Below are 12,697 nucleotides of genomic sequence, written 5' to 3'. Positions count from 1 at the left end.
GAGGATTATGGATCACCCGTGGGAGCCTTTGTAGGCAGATGCATGACCGGGGTGACTCACCTCTTGGCTCTTGGAGGGCGAGCCATGAACTTTCCTGAGGCATTCCTGTAGTTATGCAAGCAGAGCAAAATAATCCAGATCCCTCCAGCCTTTCAGCCTTCCCTCTCTGAAGCAAGCAATCATGTTCTATATTTACCACGAGGAATGGGTGAGGATGTAATCTGGTTTGTTGTTGTTCTTTATAATAACTCACCAAGATTCACACCTTTTCTTCATAAATCAGCAGGAAGAACCTGCAGTTCATATATTTGAATATGGAAGCAAGTAAATATTCAAGCAGAGGCATGGAACACAGTCCTTAGAATTCCACTGTATTCAGTCATGTCGCTGTTGCGGAATGCGTAAGACTGGCTCTTTTTATGTAAGAATGCAAAGCATTTTGTGTATCTTTTATTTTGCTTGTTATGAATAGTTGAGGTCAATCCCTTCAAGATGTCTTAAGCCAGCCTTCCAGGATTTCTGGGCTCTTCTGCTCATTAAGTGGGCAAAGTCACAGCAATGCTGGGGCTACAACTGAATTTTACCTCCAGTAAAATGTCAAAATGCTGTTGGAAGAGGCAGCTGGAAGGAAATTATCTACAAAAAGGTACACTAGATCTGCAGCGCTCATCTAGGCCAGCTTTCTGGCTCCCACTGTGGCCAGTCAGGTGACTCTCAGAAGCCAATCAACTGAACATAAAATCAACATGTCTGGTCCTCACATGTGTTGCATGCAGAAGATCCCCAGTGCAGCCCCTGGCCTTTCCGGGTAGGGCAAGGAAGGAATTCTGTGTCAGAAGCGGGGAGCCAGTGTGGTGCTGTGGTTAAGAGGGTGGAACTGGGACTCAGGAGACCTGGATTCAAGTCCCTACTTAGCCAAGGAGCCAACTGGGGGACTTTGGGCCAGACTGAGAAAGACGGGATGTAACTGCATTGTAGCAAAGCAACTCCTGGAGAGCCATTCCTGCCAGTCAGTATGAAGAAATGCAAGGTAAAAGGAGTCCATAGTCTGACTGAGTATAATGCAGCTTCTGACAGGCCTTTCCTCCAAGAAGTGATCTAAGCCCATTTTCTCAAAGTGTCTCACTCCAAAGAACAGATCCCTGCATGTATGCCTGGAATGGTTGCTTCTTGGGATCCAGTCAGTCATTGCAAACATGGCCATTTACTCCTACCATGACAGAAATCTTTTGCAGAATGTTACTCTTACTGCTGCATCAGGATTAGCATTCCAGCTGAGAACTTTACAGACCTGTGGCCCAGGAGCCTTGAATCACTAGTCCTTTTGGGGGAGAGCGGGGGAGGCATCCAGTGCATGGCTGCCTAGGGTTCTCTCCATGGCGAGGTTCCTGCTTGCTTTTCACAATACGTGACTTGCAGGTGCTCGCCCTCTTTCTGTGTGTGTGACCATGCTGGGAAAACTTCCCCAATTGAATATGTGCTAGTCATGCCAACAGTAAAAGAAACTCCCCTTGCCTTGCGTGAAAAATGCATCAGTCTTAGATAAGAAATAATTAAATTGTTATTAACAGATACTGGGTGGATGGCCATACTCAAAAAACCATCTACAAGCCCCTTCTTCCCTCCTTGCTTTGCTGTGTTTTGTATCTTAGCTTCCATTTCCTCCTTTCCCCTCTTTTCCTGGCACTTGCAGCGAAACAGTTCCTCCCAAAGACTAAACTCATCCAAGTCACATCAAAACTGTTGTTAATATGATGGTGTGTCATTACTGAACTATAACAACCTCTGCTTTGTGCATGAATAGATAGTAAAGTCGCTAGCAAATCTTTGCCATAGATCAAAATATAGCACCTTTGCATTTGCAGGGTGAAACACTTCTTAGAATAATGAGGCTGCATTGCTGGATCAGCTTTTAAATGCAGAACACAACCTTCCCACTTGATTGTTAATGTAGTTAGTAGACATGTATGGTTAGTGGAAGGTAATATGCAATGTTCAGGCTGGTTCATACACTCTGAATTCTTCCTTGGAGCTTGTTTCACTTTGTTTGCATCCCTGAATGCAAGTCCCTCTTGTCATTTTTATTTAATCAGGAAAAATATGTATTTTCAATTTCAGAAAGGCATGCCTCTGTGGAGGTGGGAAATGTGCATCTATGCTTATGTGCAAGTGCACATTTTCAAAGGCACATGCAAGCTGGGGCAATGAGGAACCTTTCTGAAATGGTGTCCATGTCCCTGCTCATGTGTGGCATTGGAAATGAATCATGTTCACGTGGTTCATAAATAGGAACGAAATCTTGTCCTTCTTTATGTGTTATTGCCATCAGAAACTCCATAGGAATATGGTTTTGCATATACACTATGATGGCCAGTAGGGTAGACTGTAGGGTTATTAGAGCTGTTAAGCGCACCGAGATTCCATAAGCATATACGTATGTGAAAGGGTGTCACGTCGGAGAGAGTTGTAACTGGTTCTCCCCTGTGGGGGAGGGCAGGACACGTTGCAGTGGGGCAAAGCTCAAGGAACCAGGTTTCAGTTTGGATGCCAGGGAGGACTTCCTGACAGTTAGGACCCCGAGGGGATGGAATGGGCTTCCACGGGAGGTGGCTGAGGCCCTTCAGTGAAGGTGTTCAAGGAAGGGTTGGGCAACCTCATGTTGGAGATGACATGAGTGGAGCCGGCTGGAGCTGGGGGTCAGACTAGATGGCCTGGGGATCCACTTCCGACTCACTCTGCTTCTATGGTTCTGTGCTCACTTCTTGACTCCTGTATTTGTGCTTATCTTTGTGTTTGCTGTTTTTGCACAGATGGGAAAAATTTGTAAAATACTCAACTATTGAATGTGGAAGTTGTGCAAGCAATTCCTCAATTAGTACATTTTGAGAAGCAGTGCCTTATGGGAAAAGTGTGCATTTTGAGACAGCTACATATTATTCAAGCACATGTATTAAGTAAAATCTGGGAATCTGGAAATGTTCTTGCTCATGTTCACAGCTGCAAATGGGGCGTTTTCAAGTGATCTGTAAGCGGAAACTGAATGATCACATATCCCCATGTCTGCCTTGGTAGCTCATACAATTTTCAGGCTCGTTTAATGGCCTTTCCTTTTGAGCACAATTCTGCAGCATGGTTCCCATTTCGTCTCTTATAGCTGCACCACACCAGAGAGAAGTTCAGCAGGTCACCTTTCCTTGCAATATACTGTGAGAATTAAGTTTCATACCCACTGCTATAGGGTAGTAATGGGAGAGTCTGTGGGACTCAAGCGAATCAAAGTTCTTTCAGTTGCAAGTCAGAGTTTGTGCCACAGGTTCTCATTCCTGAATCACTGCTTTGTTGTTGTTTCAGTGGAAAATGTGTGCATTTTGGTGCACATTTCCGAAATTGTCTCTGAAAATGCTCCCCCTCCAAAAATAAATAAATAAGTTATCATTTTAAAATGTACATTTTTCTAAAAAACAGATTTTGAAAACATGATCATAAGCTCAGGAATATGCAGAAATACATTGTTGTTCACGTTTGGGAGTGTGAACTGGACACGTTTCGATGTTTAATGAACTGATATGAAAATCTTAAACATCCCTACTTCGGGTTTGGCAGTAGGAGTTGCCCTCAAATAAATGACTCAGGTGGTAATTTGATAGGGCCTGGTGCTCAGGTCCCTGTAGATTTTCACCTGAAACAAAATGCAAAGTTGAACAGAGACACAAAATTGAGCTGGAATAATATAAAAAGAAAGGTGTGCTTTTTTAGTTTGTTTGACAAGAACAATGAGATTTGGAGGGTTTGAAGGACATGGAAAAGAGAAGAAAGGGCGGGTGACATTGCCCATGCTCTGTGGTGGCTTCTATTTTTCCCACGAAGTCCTCTTAGAGTGATGCTATGCCATCCTGTAGCACTGTTCAGAGAAGACTTAGAAACATAGAAAACAGAGCGAGTCAGAAGGGGTCTCCTGGGCCATCTAGTCTGACCTCCGGCACCAGCCGGCTCCGCTCACAACATGCCCACCATGTGGACGTCCAGCCTATCCTTGAACACCCGCACCGATGGGACCTCAACGACCTCTCGTGGAAGCCCATTCCATACCCTCGGGGTCCTGACTGTCAGGAAGTGCTTCCTGGCATCCAAACGAAACCTTGGCTTGACTTCAGAGATGGAAAAATGGAACGCCCATTAGTTCCTAATGGGAATGTTGTCATCAGGAAAGGACATCACTGTGGAAGAGCTGGTGGTGATCCAGGCCGATATGGCTTCATTCCACCATTTGTTCCTGCAGAAGCTTGAGCTGAAAGGTCTCTATGGAGTTCTGCTATAAATAACATTTGGTCTTACTTCTTTGAAAGAAATAATAGAGGAATTGAGAGATAAGCAGACAACAATTTCAATAGTTAGTGAAAATAATGTGCAGGGTTTTACATATTTAATTATCATGGTAAGGTTGGAAACTCTGCCCCCACCCCCACCCCCCATTTTGCATGTCTGAAGTCACTGTGGTAATAAGCCAATCTGCCAACTAAAAGCAGCAAAAGTGTTTTAGGATGATGTAGTCATTAGAATTGAAATGATAGCCAAGTTCAGCCCAAAGGGAGGTCTTTCACATATGTATTTGCCCAACCCATGAGGTCAGTGGGAGGCAGGATTCTCCAGAACTCATCTCTAAAATGCAGATTAGAGAATGCTATTGGTCACACACACAGTGGCTTCCTGGTGCTGAAGAACCTCAGTTCTCTTCCCTTGTCACATCCGAGGTTGGAACTAGTGATCTTGCTAATTCCATAGTTATCGATCGAAACTCGTTGGTTTCTGATGCTCACCCAAGTAGCACATTTGAATCCATTTGCTATTGCATTCAGAATTGATTGTGAGCTTTGAAGATCGCACAGCCTGCATTTAAATCACTTCTGCATATGTACTCGGTTGATTTAATGTTTTAACGACTGCATGAAAACAACCATACAAGAATGGAATACAGGAATGTCACCCACAATTTTGGAGATTAATACCCTGATGGCATAGCTCCCACCCTCTAAAACTCCATGATGCTACATCTGGGGCATGTTTTACCCCTTCTGGTCTTTGGCATCTCCTAAACAAACCTTTACCAACAGGACATTACCAGTATGGTAAGCATGCGAGCTTAGAAAGTTACTCAGTATCATGTTGCTTAATCATCTTCATGCTTCCCATTGCAAGGAGTTCTGGAGTCTGGAAGCTGCTTTGAAGTAGGCCAACCAACCACTGAATGGTGTTGGAACTAGGGATGGGGTAGAAAACCATTCTGTTGACCTTCGAATTCATGATTTCTTCATTTTGCACTTTCCAAGCAAAATGTGAATTGAAGCTCAATTATGCTTTGAAATTAGCACTGGTTTGGAGTTTGTAATGGAGTGATCCAAGAAGAAGAATAAGAGGAAGATCAGGGGCATGTGCTCAGCAAACTCTCTCTTTCGCACTCTCTCTTTCTATATGTGTGTGTGTGTGTGTGAAAGAAAGGAACATTTAAAATGCATTAACATTTGGGAAATAGCTTTCAAAAAAATCATCTGGTGGCACAGCATATAAAATGCATGCATTAGAAGGAACATGTACATACAGGAATTCAAATTGTCAGGTTAACTTAAAATAAAAGAATAAGGAAAACATGAGCCTGAGTGGAACTGGAGTGGACAGGTGGGTGCACCTGTGCTGATCCCTAGCAGCATGACCAGGCAGATGGGATCTTGGACGCACAGGTTCATTTATTATTTTGTTTGGGGTTTTGTTCACTCCCTCTCCCTGTAAAGCAGGCAGAAGCATTATTTTCCAAATATAGAGAAGAGGACAATTTCCTTGTAAATCTATATTGCATAGAGAACACTGGAGGTGTAGCAGACTTCCTACATGGCTATTTTTGAGTATGTTCTTCATCAGCGCCTGTCCAAACTAAGCCTACATACTGTTCTTTTTTTCCTTTCCTTTCCTTTCCTTTCCTTTCCTTTCCTTTCCTTTCCTTTCCTTTCAAGGGACACACACCTACATGTTGTGATCAGTCTGCATGCAAATCTCTTTCTTTTGCCTCCCCTGCCCTATTTTAAATTCCCACAACATTATATATTATTCTGCGAAAGTGGGCTCAGCCCAACACCCCTGGAGGTAGCTTAGGAATTTCAATACATTAATATTTCTGATATTGCATAACCTTATAAGATTTTTTTAAAAAATCATTCTGTATGACAGTCTTAATGCTTTTATGGGACAGATTCTTGTTTCCCAGCTTGGGAAAACCTTCCACTTCCCCCAAAGAACTGAAACCCTTACACTTCTCTGCTCAGTTCACAAATCTATAAGTGGAGGTGGACCATTCTGCTCCAAACTTTAGGTGGGGGGTGGGGGTTCTGTATGCACCAAATAAACATGCAGGCAAAGACAACCTAATAAAAGCAATTCTGCACAGAGAAAACAAACAAGCCAGGGAGATTTTCTGAGCTCTCTTTTCCTTGGCAGGCTGGTACGTACATGGGATGAAAATTCAAATGTCCAGCCTTCAGCCTTCTATCTTGCTGTAGGCTCTGTGGCTTGAAGCAGGACCTTGGACTGAGCCTGGGAACCAGTCAAATGAGCTTGCTGTCTAGGACAAGCCATGTGTGAATCAGGAAAAACTTGAACTTGCAGAACTTCTCTTGTAGCTCTTTTTGGTATCCGTCTGTATTACACCCAGGCTTTGTTTTTGTCTTTTCCCCATGAAAATCTGTGCAAAAATGCCTGCTCATTTCCCCCAGATGTAGGTAGGTGGGCTTCCAGGGGAGGTGACTGAGGCCCCACCAGTGAGGGGGTTCAGGGACAGGCTGGACATGCGCATGGCGGGCATGGCATGAGCGGACCTGGCTGGAGCCGGGGGTCAGACTAGATGGCCTGTGAGACCCCTTCTGACTCGCTCTGTTTCCATGTATCAGAGCACTGTGCATTTTTTCAATGGATGCATTCTTCTCCCATTGATTAAAACATAGTTCTGTCCATTTCCCAAAGGTACAATATTAATTATGTCAAACACTTTGTTTTGGGGTCGGGGTGCCTAAGGAAAGCTGTACCACATTGCAAGCTTGAAAATGCATGGCCTCCAACCACAGATTGTATCTCAGGCCTTGTGGAAGTTGCAAACTGTCTTGATTAAGAGCAAACAGGTGTGTGTTGAAGCTCCACATGCGTGCTCAGCATTGGCCCCTGTGGTTGGCAAACAGTAAGACACTTCTGGATTGGCCAGGCTTGGTGTAAATACTTCAAGGCTGGCTTGCTGTCCTTAGCTAGACATCTGTGGTAACCGATTTCAGAGAAACTGGGTTGGAAAACTCGCCTTCCTAGTTTGGATGCAGGCAGTGGACAAAATTCCTCCCTTGTGGCTCTCCCACAAACTGACTGCCCTTCTCAGCACCGCCCAACAGTGCAAGCAAGAGTGGTGGATGAGTGGTGACAAAAGCACGTGGTGGTGCAGGGGCCCCGTGCCAAAATTAATGGCAGACCTTCAGAGCCCTGCATGGCATTGAGAAGAGAAATGCAGCGGCTGCAACCAACTTAACTACTGAAGTTGGTGAAGAAATGGGTTTCCAAGAAGTTCTCTTTCCCAAATTTGCTCCACCTGTGCCTCCAGAAGCAAAGGAGGAAACAGATCTGATCTGTGATAAGAAACCCATATGTTTCCAGGCTGGCAACAGATCCTGCAAAAGGAAAACATGCATTTGACAGCAGGCGTACCTTTGAAAAATGCACAGAAACACTGGATGGCCGTTCGTTCCAATACTGCCTCCACAGGCAGTATCCCTATGCACAGTATTTGCTAGGGAACGTGGATGGGAGGCTGTGCTTGCATTCATGTCCTTCTTGTGGATTTCCAGCGGGCAATGTGAAGCGACCGTGGTGTGAATAGGATGCTAGACTAGGTGGGGCCTTTGTTTGATTTCTTTCTAGCATGCCTCTTCTTATGTTCTAGATGGATAAATAGACAAAATGTCCAGGGAAGCCACTTCCTGGGCAAAGTGGAATTTCACTTAGGAAATAAGCAATGAAACCTTTGTCTTCAAATCGTGAATGAATTACGGCATGGAACAGTGGTGTTATGTCGATTTGCATAGTGTTGTATATAGTGCAGGGGTCAGCAGTCTGGCATTCTCTTCCTGTACAAATTCAGAGTCACAGCCCTTTCCTGCAAGACATTCTGTTTTGACCAAAGCCTCTTCCAAAAGCACAACCACCTGGCAGGAATATCTGAGCCAGTGCAGAGTGGCTCGTGGAACCCAGTCTAGTATATACTTCTAGGAACTCTCCTTATGAGTATGCCTGGGCCCCATCCCTCTTTCCACTCTTTCTGACCCTCTAACTGGGCTGCCCTCTTCTGCTGACGTTGCAACATGGGGTCAGGGACCATACCCACCTCTTCTGCCTCTGAGAAACTCCCCTGCTCCCAGCCGGGTTATTCTCAGAGGCTGCCTGAGCACCTGGGAGACTGTCTCTGAGATAAGTGCCCCCGCCTCCCTCTCACCTCAGCCTCTGACGTTGGCCCACTCCCGAGCCCCCTGCTGCTGCTCCTCCAAGCCCAGATCAGCTTGCCTTGGGGAGGCGGACCAAGAGCGCCTGCCCTTCTCACTCCCAAGACAGCCTTCATGTCCATTGATCAGGGACTGGGATTGCTGTCCATGGCACCTGTGCTGCACACCCCTGGTGTCATGAGAGGATGCCAAGGCCCGAAAGCATGCTAGTGGTGGTGCGCCTGAGGCAGCTTCCTTGCAGCTTACCAGACGGAGCTTCTCCCGGTGTCTCAGGCAACTCGCAGTTCTGCTTCTGAGGGTTTACTGTGGGGTGCGCATATATGTGTGGATGTGCCGCTTCGACACAGATGCTGGAGCTAAACGATGTTCCATCTTTGGTTGTCTGAATGCTCAGGAAGCACATTGTGTTACAAAAGAGAGCACTCCTGCAGTTTTCCACATCTGGTCCCCTGTATTTCAATTTTCTGAACTATTAGGCATTTGGAATTTTACACACAGGCAGACAGACATTTTGTGCAGAGTACACTGTACAGGGTTTTTTATTTTATTTTAGCAAAAACGAAATGCATAGTTTACACAAAAAATTGTAGTTTAATTATGTTTATTATATTACTTGTCTCATTTATAATTAAACAGTGCAATAATAATAGTACTATCTCCACCAGGACCAACAGATACATGCTACTTAATGTAAAATCATTTATACATTCAGGTTGCTCCACTCCCACTCCCCTTCCAGAACTGCACTGAACCTTGTGATGACCCCCACCCCTTAAAACATGTCTCCAAATATTTTCAGAATTATTTTTACTTATCAATCCTTTTTTCACAGGTGGCGCAGTGGTTTAAACCGCTGTGCTGCTGGGCTGGTAGATCGAAAGGTCGCCGGTTTGAATCTGCACAATGGGGTGCGTTCCCATTGCTCCGTCCCAGTTCCTGCCAACCTTGCAGTTCGAAAGCATGCACATGCAAGTAGATAAAAAGGTACCACTTCGGTGGGCAGGTCACAGTGTTCCGTGCACTTCGGTGTTTAGTCATGCCGGCCACATGACCACGGAGACTGTCTACGGACAAATGCTGGCTCCCTCGGCTAGGAAACGGAGATGAGCACCGGAGATGAGCACCGCCCACTAGAGTCAGGCATGACTGGACTTAACGTCAAGGGGAAACCTTTACCTTTTATTGCAAGTTAACTTATCATTAATAGCTATATTCCAAACTTCTTTATCTCAATCATCGACTTGATAATCACCTTTTACTTTGCAGTTCTTGCTATTATTAATCTTACTGCTGTTTGTCAGTAAGTACCATTTCCAAAGTAATTCATAAAAGTTTTCTTTAATATTATTTAATTCTCAATTCATAGAACATCAGACTTTTTCTATTGACATACATTGTAAATTTCTCTTATCCCACATATTTTTCCATTCTTCATTACTAATATTTCTTTTTAAATCTATTTCCCAAGACCTTTTAAGAGGACTGCATTGGTCTTTCCCTTCTAGTGATATGTTATAAATTTTACTTGTTGTTCTTCTCATCCACATATTATCTTGTTTTTCTTTCTGTATAATTATAAAGTTAGCATAATCTCCACATTTACCATTTTTCTTCAACCATCTTTAGCCCATTGGTCTAACTGAAGTATAATATACCAAGTTACTTTGCCCTTGCCTAATATTGCCTGTATCTTTTCTTTACTCTGAATTTTACTACAGTGTAGTTATGGCTTAGAATTTAACCCCGTTCCTTGCAAGCATACCAACATACGAAAATTTCTTCATAGATAATGTGGAAAGAATTAGGGATTAGAAAAAGAAATGTATGTGTGACAATCCAGAGGTGCCAGAGTCATTCTCCCAGGGTCTGAATTCCTTTGCATTTGATCTAGGAATGTGTAAGGAATATAACAGGGGGTGAAGAACCAACAATTTCTCACTAGCCCTGCAGCTTCTATTCCGTCGCCCATGCACCGGTACCAACTCAATCTAATGCAGGTCGATCCACCATGCCAAATTTCATTTTTTTAAAAAATAGGCTGCAGTTTGCACAGTAAAAGAAAAATAAGATGCAAGAAATTTGAAGAAAATTTGGGTCTTCACTGCACAGTTTGTGAAAATATTGCAAAATATTGCAAAAATCTCAAATTATCAGAAACATTGCAAAAATCTCAAATTATCAGAAAATTCAGGATGGCCATGGTGGAGCTTTTGCATATGTGGAGAGAAGAGGATGCTTCCATGTTTTCTATGTTAATCCTACAACAATAATGGCAACAAATACAACAACAACAACAACTTGAATCCAACAAACTGGTTCCAATTTGCACAAATTTCTCTAGAGACACATAGTTCTCAGCTCTGACTTTGCACACATATCTTGCACAATTTTGCTAACACTAAAAACAAAAACAGGACTTGGTCTGCTTTTGACCTTCATGTGCCCAAAATTCCATCAAGCTCAAGCAGGATGAGTTTTCCAATCCTGCACATCCCCAGTGAAGCTGTGCTCATGTTGCACAAAGCTTTCCTCCTCTTCTTTTTTTGAAAATCTTACCCTTAACAGCCACATTGAAGACAAGTACAACATGGTCTTCCCTGTGCCATGAATCATTCACTCACACACACACACACTGCATGCATTAATACAACTCTGCAAAAAAGTTATTGACCAAACACTGCAAGGAAGATTATTTTGATTAAATGGCTAAAAGTATTAATCACAGACCAATAAAATGTCATACAGCTGACTATAGACAAAAAGCAAGCCCAGAAATTCACAAAAGGAACTGGTGTTGCCCAAGTTACACAAGATCTGCATGTGCATTTCTTCATATTATTGTATTTGATTAGATGTAAGCAGAACCAAGTGTCTTGTCAGGTTAAACGTAGGCTGCATGGACTTAGTATTTAGCACCACACATTTCAGAAACTTTTACTGTTCCTTAGCAACTTGACTCCTATTCTGTGTGTTGTTGAGTCCTATTCCCTGGTACAATAATTCTCTTACTGGAGTATGTGCAGGGTAACCATGGATCCTGCTCTTCCAAGACCCTGTGGGTGTGGAGTAGAAGCCAAAGGAAAGCAGAGAAACGTCAAAGCAGGGGAGCAGTAGAAATGCCCTCATTCCTACTTAATAGCTGAAGAGCAGCTTTCTTTCTGGGAAATCCCTTCATTGTTAGCAAATATTTTCTCTTACTTCTTTGTGATTAGCTCTGGCATTCGCTTTGGTGGGAAGCTGGCCTTTGATGTGTCACATTCCAAAGGAAACAGAGCTCACAAAAATGCACTGCTTAATTAAAGCCAGGGTTTTGGTAGACAAATGTGAGGCATATAAAAGAGGCAGCACCAGCCTGGCCTGAAGCACAATCCCTTGCTGTGCATTCCTCTGACTGTGATGGACTGGGTAATTCCCCTTTGCCTCTACATTTGCATCTTGCTTAAACATCCCCAGGCAGCTCCGCGCCTCCAGATGGGATCCCCCTGTTCATACAGGCTGATGTGGCCATTGGACCAAGGCTGGCTAAGGAACTGACCTGGCTTTGGAAGAGGTCCTCAGCCCTTCTGGTCTATGCTTCAGATGACATCATGAGGCAGGGGAGCTTGGAACCTCACATTTGGTGATGTCCTGTCCACTTTTTGTTCTTAGAAGGACTTGCTGTGGCTAAACCTAGGGAAAGTTAGAAGAATGGGGCTCATGGATCTCATGAAGCCCATACTCTTCCTCCCCTCGATATGTTGAGCCTATGGATCAGAGCTTGTTACTGCTTTTAGGATTTCCATCAAAGCTCCCCGTGTTTCCATCATTAACTGCCATCGCTGGACTCTCTTGCTTAATATAATACTCCCAGCCAGAGCTGTGCACAAATGTCTTCCTGAAGTTCATTACTCTTCAACCTTTTCCACCAATGCCTTCTTCTTTCTAGACGGGATGAAGAAAAGAAACTTTGCTTTCAGAGAAAAATCTTCCGAAAAACCTCTGCCTGGGTCTTTTCTTAGCACCTTGCAAGCCTCAAAAATGGCCAGGACATGTCTGTGGGTCATAAACGCAGAAGAGTGTTTGCACTCCTCAGGCCCATCAGAAACCATCGAGGGTGGGGGGGCTGAAAGAAGAAAAACGGAGAGTGTCCACCTGAAGGAAATCAAGATTAATTTGGGGTAGAGCACTTCTCTGAG

Source organism: Varanus komodoensis, unplaced genomic scaffold, assembly GCF_004798865.1.
Source record: "Varanus komodoensis strain SLA01 unplaced genomic scaffold, ASM479886v1 scaffold90, whole genome shotgun sequence".
In the NCBI taxonomy this organism is placed as follows: Eukaryota; Metazoa; Chordata; class Lepidosauria; order Squamata; family Varanidae; genus Varanus; species Varanus komodoensis.
This window is presented reverse-complemented; position numbering follows the sequence as displayed.